An 8,987-nucleotide genomic window follows, 5' to 3' on the forward strand; every position below is an offset into this window, starting at 1 on the left:
CCTGAGCAGTTATATATTTTTATGCAGTAATTCCAGATGTTTTTCTTCACCAGAGTGTCTGTTGAGTACTGCAGTAGGAAAAAGCCTAGTTCTGATTTTACTTGTGCTTACTTCAACCAGAAATGTTCTAGGATTTTCTTGTAGAAAACTGCCCAATAGGCAAGAGCTAGGGGAAGGAAACAGATGACCTGGCTAAATCATACGCTGAATAATCAATGGCTCAGCCTCTTAAGTGGTTTTCTTTCTTTCTTTTTTTTAATTTATTTTTGAGACAGAGTCTCACTAATCCTAGCCCCTGGAACTTGCCTAGACTCTAGCTTCAAACTCAGAGATCTACTTGCCTCTGCCTCCCGAATGCTGGGATTAAAGGTGTGTATCATTGCACCTGCCCAGGGTGCTTTTTTTTTTTTGAGGTGGGCTGCCCCAAATTTTCCATCTTTCTGCCTCAGCTTTCAAAGTAGTTCAAATTGCAGACACATTACTCTCGGCTTTCAGTCTCTTTAACAGTTTTTTCCCCCAAGTGATCAGCAAAGAATATTTGCTTCATTTCAGGTCAGTCCCGAAAGATAACAGTTTTGTTTTTTAAAAGTTTTTGTTGTGGTTGTTTTGGTTGGTTGGTTTTTTTTTTAATTTTTGAAAATATTTTATGTGTATGAGTGTTTGCCTGAGTGTGTATGTATGTGCACCACATGTATGTGGTGCCTGTGAAGGCCAGAAGAGGACACTGGGTCCCTTGGAACTGGAGTTACAGACAGTTAGAAGCCATGTGGGTGCTGGATACTGAACCCAAGTTCTCTGCAAGAGCTGCCAGTGCTCTTAATTGCTGAACCATCTCTCCAGCCTGGCTGATTTGTTTTAAATAACATCAGATTGTTTTAAAATATTTTTTTGCTTTATTTTTATTTTATGTGTATGCACGTGTTGCGTGCATGTTTGCAAGTGCAAGAAGGCCAGTGCTCTTAACCACTGAGCCATCGCTCCAGCCTCATAACATCTGATTGTTGCTTCAAGTGTTTGGCATTTTGAAAGATGAATGTCTAATCAATGGATAAACTTGTATATAAAAATTTTGGTATTGAGACAATTGATGGCATTGAGAGTTAATGGAACTTATTATTCTAATCCTTATGGTAACTGATTGCTTGAAATGCTGACAGTTGTGTAATTTGTTATCTACTCCCCCAGTCCTGGGGACCCAGCTCAGGGCTTTATGCATGCTAGGCAAGCAGTCTACCTCTGGGCTACATACTCAGCTTTTGTTATTTGTCTTAAAGTAGAAGTTGTCAAAATTAAGAGATGTAATGACTTAGAAAGTATGTGGTAGGGTGATAGTTAACAAGAAATTGCACAGTAACCTAATAATTGAAAAATGTTATCTGTGCAATATTTGTATGTCTACAGTGTGGAAAGCATTAAGCCAGGTGTGTGTGTGTGTGTGTGTGTGTGTGTGTGTGTGTGTGTGCATGCGCAAACTTTATAAAGGATTTTGGAAGCATTTAAAGACCAGTTATTTGGTTATGTTATGGGTTAGAGTGAAAAGAAAGCCATGTGTCTGGCCTGGTGGCATAAGCCTGTAATCCCAGCAAATCAGTGGTAGAGCATGTCTGAGAAGGCCCTGGGTTCAGTCCCTAGTACCGCAAGAAGTTTGTAACCCTATTTTAGACAAGGGTCTCATGTGGCTCAGGCTGGCATCAGACTTTCTAGGTAATTAGAGATAATCTTGAACTCTTAATCTTCTAGCTTTCACCTCTGAAGTGCTATACATGTGTCACCGCACTAGCTTTGACCCTGCTTTTGATCAGTCTAGTTCTTGGCAACCTTGGATGTAGTTGACCATGGAGCTGACAGTATGGATTGTAGTTCTGTCGATAAGGTACATGTAGTACATAAAAGTATTTCCAGCTGGGTGTGGTGGTGCATGCCTGCCTGTAATCCCAGCTATTTCAAAACTGAGGCAGGAGGAATATGAGTTCTAGGCAACACATTAAGAACTTGTCTCAAAAAGCAAAATGAAAGCAAAAAGTTATTTCTGAATATATGTAGGCATGTGAGTACTTTTTTGAGACATTGTATGGCGATATAGGCCTGGCTAGCATTGAACCTACTATGTAGCCTAGGTTGGACTCCACCTCATGATACTCCTGTCTCAGTTTCACAAGTGTTAGGGTCTTAGGCTTTTGCCACAAGATCCAATATACTACGAGTACGTAATAGACAGTAAAATCTTTGGGAGGGCTTTGTTATTTTTAAGAGTATAAGGAGATGCTCAGTCTAAATAGTTTGAGAACTGCTGTGAATGGATTTAAACCTGGGTTTTCTAGTGATATAACTGTCTTAGAACAATTGTATGAGCTTGATAAATTGCTTTTCATTTGCAGGTCTATGCTTTTTCATTAGCAGAATGAATTTGTAGTAGATATTCTAACTTTAGAAATGAGTGCTAGGAGCTGGGAGTGGTGGTGTATATACCTTTAATCCCAGCACTTGGGAGGCAGAGGCAGGCGGATCTCTGCGAGTTCAAGGCCAGCCTGGTGGCGCAAGCTTTTTACCCCAGCCCTTGGGAGGCAGAGGCAGGTGAATCTCTGAGATCTAGACCAACCTGGTGTACATAGTGAGTTCCAGGACAGCTGAAGCTACAGGGAGTCCCTGTCTGAAGAAGAAAAGGAGGAGGAGGAAGGGGAGGGGGAGGAAGAGAAAGGAAGGAGAAAGGACTCTGCTTATGCCAGCCATATTTTCTTTTGAGGTGTATGGAGAAGGGCAGCCATGAGGGGAAATTTCTTCTTCAATGCATGTGCTCCTTTTTTTTTTTTTGCTGTAGAGCTTACATGGTTGTATGCAAATGTCTTGTTGCTGGTGTGTTATGGTATCATGTATGCATGCATGTGCAAACATTTGTGGGGCAGGAAAAACATTTTTACTGGAAGGTTGCTAATTTTGACTCGAATTTTTTTCTACTTTGAAAGATAACTCTATCTAGTGTATGTCTGTCCTTTATGAATGAAGTGATGCTTCTGAAAAGACCTGTATTAATTCTAACCAGTTGTTCTTGCCCGGGAAAAGGTTCCGTGGATTTTTCCCTGTAGCCACTATTTTCACATCCTGTCTCTGAGACTGACTAAAAATAGCTATTCCTGATGTAGTGTAGCTACCTCTTTTGTGAACTGTTCCGTATAATTTTTGTTTAGGGAATTATTGGTATGGCAGTAGTGCTGGCACACCAATACCCTACACTATATTTTGGGAGAATTCCCCAATAGTTGATCCAATAGTTGACTGTCAATGAGGAGCAAGGCCAAACATTGTTAGTGTGTACAAAAGATAATAAGAATTTCTGCCCTCAGGCTGATGAGGTGCGCTTGTTAAGCTTCACAACCTGATTTCAAGTCCTGGAATACAAATGGTGGAAAGTAGTGCTAAAACTGAAAATATATGGGTTCTGCTAGGGATCAGAAATGAGTCTCTGACTTAGTGGTGATGTCTAATAAATTTTTGCAGAATAGACTATCACTGTTGACTCTTTTGAGACAGGGTCTCATGTACCTCAGGCTGGCCTTGAATTTCTGGTTTTCCTGCCCCTATTTCCCAAGTGTTGGGATTACACGCCTGTGCCACCATCCTACCTTTCTATTGAGTCTTGAATGTGTTAATACTTAAAGGTGTTGACTTCAAGAGGCAGTCTAGGTAAAAAGATTAGTATGGCTAGAAATTAGTCTTTTTCTTACCCAGTAGAAGAAATAAGACATGTAGATAGTTTTGGAGCAAGTATAAGGTGTAAATTGCTGTGGGAGTAGGAAGGTGTCTTTCTTGTTTCTTTTTCTTTTTTGGTAGTGTTGTGGACACAGCCTCCAGCATGCCAAGCATGCACTCTGTCACTGAGCAATACTTCAAGCCCAGGAAGATTTTTTTTCCCTTTTTTATTTTGAGACAGAGTCTCACTGTGTAGACCAGGCTGGCTTCAAATGTGCAACAATCCTGCCTTAGCCTCCTGAGTGGTGGATTACAGGTGTCAACACTACATCAATCTGTCAGAAAGACATTTCTGATGGGGACCAAGATGTGTAGAGATAGAGTTTGTACTGGAATCGTGCCCTTGGAGGATGGATACAGTTTTGACAAAGACTATGGGAAGATTCCAGATATGAGGAAAAGCAGTTTGAAAATAAAAGAATGTTGTATATATTGGCATTTTCTTTTTGGAAGGTTAATTTAGACTTTTAAAAAGGGTTTTTTTTCTTTTGAAAATTGTTTGTTTTTTTGAGACAGGGTTTTACTCTCCAGCCCTTCTGAGTCTCTTGTTGCTATATAGACCAGGCTGGCCTTGAATTCACAGAGATCCACATACCTCTGCCTCCTGAGTGCTGGGATTAAAGGCCAGTGCCACCACACCCAGCCCTAAAATTAACTAATTTTTATTTTATGTATATGGTGTTTTGCCTGCATGTACTCAAGTGCACTGTGCACATTAATGCCTGCAGAGGCTAGAAGAGGGCATTGGATCACCTGGAACTATGGTTGTTAGCTGGTATGTGGGTTCTGGGAATTGAACCCAGGTCCTCTGCAAGAGCACCCAGTGCTCTAAACTGCTGAACCATCTCTCCAGCCCCAACTTAAGGGTTTTTTAATTGAACTCCTGGACAAATATTATATAACTATTTCTACAGTCTGTGTCTTAGCTTTTGTGGCTTGATGATTTTTATGAAAGCTACCTGTATACTTGTGAATGAGTCTGCGATGGTTTTAGTTCATAGCTGTTGAAAGTATTACCTCCTTTTTAAAAACATTAGCACAGGTTTTGAATGACCATGATCAAAATAGCCTTAGTTTTTATTGTGATCATTAAGTGTTCACTTGACTTGTGGTAACCTGTGACTTCTAAAATCTAGAGGACTGGAAGAGTATTTCCAGCATGTGTGAGGCTTTGAGTTGAACCCAGAACTGAATAAAAAATTCTAAAAAAAAAAAAGAATTTGTTTCAAGTACTACCAGATTCACTGCTTTGCCTTTTTTGTTTATATTAATTATGCTTTGACTTGATAGCAGTCCACATTTAGTTTTTGAGGCTTTTTTTGAATTCGTGCCTCTAACTTAACTTCGAAAGGTTGATATATCAAAAAACAAATTGAGCATAAAGCAGAATTTACATTTGCTTACACAGAATTTCCTCTGTAGAGTCTATGGTCAGCAAACTCTGGTCTACCAACTTGTGGCCTTTTTTGTAAGTGAATTTCTACTGGGACACACCCATGCCTGTTTGTTTATATTGCCTGGCTGCTTTTGTAGCACAGTTGCAGAGTTGAATAGTTGCACCTTATCGTCTATGAAGCCTGTGTAGAAAGAGCTTGCTGATTTCTGTACTAGGTAAATGGAGGAAAACCACACCCAGCCTAATAGAGCTGTATAAAAATGCATGCATAAACTTGCATTCATTCCAAACCCCTATCAGCTACCTCAGTTCACCACTTGTTTGGAGGCACACCTATCCACATGTTGGTATCAGTTTTCCATCCAATTTCCATAACCTTCCTTCTAATGGTTCATAGTAATTCATAAGCTTCAACTCTTCTTCTTTTGGTTTGTTTTACTTTTTTGAGGCAGAATCTTACTCTATAGCCCAAGATGGCCAGGACATACTTTTATGTGGCTTCTGGGGCTCTAAACCCTCATCCTCACACTTGTATGATTTCCTTGGCCCTGATTAAAGAATTATTACATTTATTTATTTATTTACATGTGTATGACATGCACATGTTCAGAGGAAAACTTGTAGATGTCAGTTCTGACCTTCTACCAAGTGAGTCCTGGAGATTACATTTAGGTCATCAGGCTTGACCACAAGTGCTTTTACCCACTGAGCCATCTCAGCGGCCCCCCTCCCCCTCCTTTTTTTTTGTAGCAACTCACATGTTATATTGAACTGACTGTAATTGTCATCCTGAAAAAAGTACTCATTTATTTAAGAGATATTTTGGGAGCATGCCTTGAACTCAGAGATCCGCCTGTCTCTGCCTCTTGAGTGCTAGGATCAAAGGTGTGTGCCACCACGCCTGGCTATTGCTGCCTTATTCTTTTAAAAATGATTTTTATTGGCAGGCATGGTGGCACACACCTTTAATCCCAGTGTTTGGGAAGCAAAGGCAGGTGGATCTCTGTGAGTTCAAGGCGGCCTGGTCTACGTAATGAGTTCCAGGCCAGGTGGGACTACAAGGAAACCCTGTCTCAAAAAGACCAAAAAGAAAAGCCTGTAGTAACATATGTTTTGGCTAGTAATTCAGCCCTGTACCTGGTAAATGGTTTTGATGTTATTGAAAGTATATTTTAATATCTATCTATAGATAAAATATATTTACTTAAAGTGAGTTATTTAGCTGGGCTTGGTGGCACATGCCTGTAATCGAAGCTCTTGGGAGATAGAGGCAGGAGGGTTAGAAGGTTAAGCTCAGTGTCTTGCTAGTGTTTGTGTATATGTGTATGTTCATGCATGCCATAGCATGCATATGGAGGTCATACGGAAACTTACAGGAGTCAGTTCATGCAATATTTTATTAGATGATTGTTTTGTCTGTGTGCTAAGGATTGAACCTTGACCAGGACTTCACATATGCTAACCATGGGCCAGCCTGTCAGTACAGAGAGATTTCATCTACTGTCAGCAATACTTTCCCACATTTACTTTTGCCCTCTCCCTCTCCTTTGTTTTTGTGATGCTGGGAATCAAACTAAGAGCCTGAATACGTGCTAGATAAATGCTTTCCCACTGAGGTCCATCCGAGCTTCATCCTCTGTTATCTTTATTAATTTTTTTGGTCATTTTTTTTCTGAGACAGGGTCTCCCTGCAGCCCAGGCTGGCCTAGAACTCACTATGTGAACTGCTTGTTTCTTTCTGCCTCCCAAGTGCTGGAATTAAAGGCATGCAACACAACGCCTGGCTCCTCTGTTACCTTTAAAAAATTAAAAATAATTATTTATTGTGCATGCCTGCATTTGTGTGTGTGTGTATGTGTGACACACATCACTGTGTGTATGTGGAGGTCAGAGGACAACTTTGTGGAATTGGAGTCAGTTCTCTCCGTCCACCATTACATGGATTTCAGGGTTCCAACCTGCTGAGCAGTCTTGCTGCTTCTATTATTTTTCTGAATCATTTCAGACTAAATTACGAATATGATTCCCCTTTGTCCTTAAATGCTACATTGATGCTACTTTGGAATGTATTTCTCCAAATTAGAAATACTTCCTTATGTAACCACTCTGTAGTTAGCAAAATTATGAATTAGTATTGATATCTCCATCCCTTCCTATTTTCTTCTCTCCCAGGTGTCTCTCACTTTGTAGCTGTGTAGCCACCATTACTATCTAATTCTACAATCTTTTCTTTAACCTTAAGAGAAACCCTGTATCACCCCCCCATCCTCTGGAAAACATGAGTGTGCTTTCTAAGTTATTGGATGGATTTGCCTATTCTGGAAATTTAATATAACTGGAATCATACTGTATCCTAAATTATAAAGTTGGTATTTCTGTCTATTTTCTTTATGGTTCTAGGAACAGAATTGGGGCTTGATTCGTGCTAGGAAAGCCCTCTATCACTGAGCTATATTTCCAGCCCTGATTTAAAATTGATTTGTAGACTCTCTCTGGTTTGTATGTCTCTATTATACTAGTATTGTATTGCATTGATTGTTCTAGTTTCCTATTTTTGGAATTTGGAAGTGAGATCTCTCTACCTTTATTATTATTATTATTTTGAGAAAGGGTTTTATTATGTTGCTCAAGCTGATTTCAAATTCCTGGTCTCCTTCCACCTCAGCCTCCTAAGAGCTAGAGGCAGTACCTGCAGCCTTCATACTACCATGTCCCACTATGCCTCTGTCCGAGTTTATTCCTTTTTTTTTTTCTTGAGGCTAAGTATTACTATGTAGCCCTGGCTGGCCTGGAATTTGCTGTATAGACCAGGCCAGACTTGAACTTGTAGCAATCCTCTTGCCTCTCTCTCCTGAGTGCTGGGATTTATAGGTATGTGCCATCACACCTGACCGAGTATTCGGTATTTCAATCTAACTCAAATATCTTTCTATTTATTTGAGTTTCTTTAATTTCTTTCAACAATGTTTTGTTGTTTTCTTTGTACAGGGTTTGAAATTCTGGTTAGATATATTCCTGAGTATTTCATACTCAATCTTTATATGTATTTATTTTTTGGGGTTTGTGTGTGTGTGTAGACTCATGCATGCCATAGTGCATGAATGGAGGTCAGAAGAAAACTTACAGGAGTCAGTTCTTTCTTTCCACCTTGTAGGACACAGGGATTGAACTCAGGTCATCAGACTTGGTGGCAAGTGCCTTCATGCATTGAGCCCTCTCACTGGCCTTCATCCTTTTTTTTTGAGGCAAGATCATAGCTGTGGGAAATAGGATTGGAATGGTTTGAAGGGAGACTGGGAAATGAGGGAAACAGACACAATATGTGTAGATGTATCAAGTCTGGCCAGTTACGTATCTGTAATTCCATCTACTCGGAGACTAGGGCAGGAGGATGAGTTTGAGGGTGGCTGGGATTACATATCTAGACCTTGTTTCATCACACACACATCCAAGCCTGGCAACTTAAAGAATAGGTATAAAGAGAAGTACAGAGAAATGAGGAGTATTGGGAGGTGGGCAATGTGGGGTGAAGGAAACCCCTTGACCTTTTTTCTTAAGATTTGCCAGTGCCAGTGTAAGGCATTTGGATTTAATTCTAAGTATAGGTAGAGAGGACAGCAGAAAGCCTGCTTGGGTTTTTTGGGTGCTAGGGATGTGTGATGGCTAATCCTGGGTGTCAACTTGATTGGATCTGGAATTAACTGAAATGAAAGAGATCTTCTTGATTGGATCATCTAAAGCTGGAAGACACACCCTAAATGTGGGCGTTACCTTCTGATGGCAGCAGGTATAAAAGACCAAGGCAGAGGAGAATGCCAGGCTTCTTGCTGCTTGCCTTCTCTCT

The 8,987-nt window shown here is 40.3% G+C and overlaps 1 protein-coding gene and 1 pseudogene across 5 annotated transcripts in view; one reads left to right on the forward strand and one right to left on the reverse strand.

Annotated features, from left to right (window-relative positions):
* The window catches only part of Atrx (ATRX chromatin remodeler), a 187,526-nt gene that overhangs the window by 4,265 nt on the left and 174,274 nt on the right, over positions 1–8,987 (forward strand). The window lies entirely within an intron of this gene.
* On the reverse strand, positions 519–575 carry LOC115071168 (annotated as a pseudogene).

Source organism: Nannospalax galili, unplaced genomic scaffold (genome assembly GCF_000622305.1).
Source record: "Nannospalax galili isolate Female #2095 unplaced genomic scaffold, S.galili_v1.0 scaffold238, whole genome shotgun sequence".
NCBI lineage: Eukaryota > Metazoa > Chordata > Mammalia > Rodentia > Spalacidae > Nannospalax > Nannospalax galili.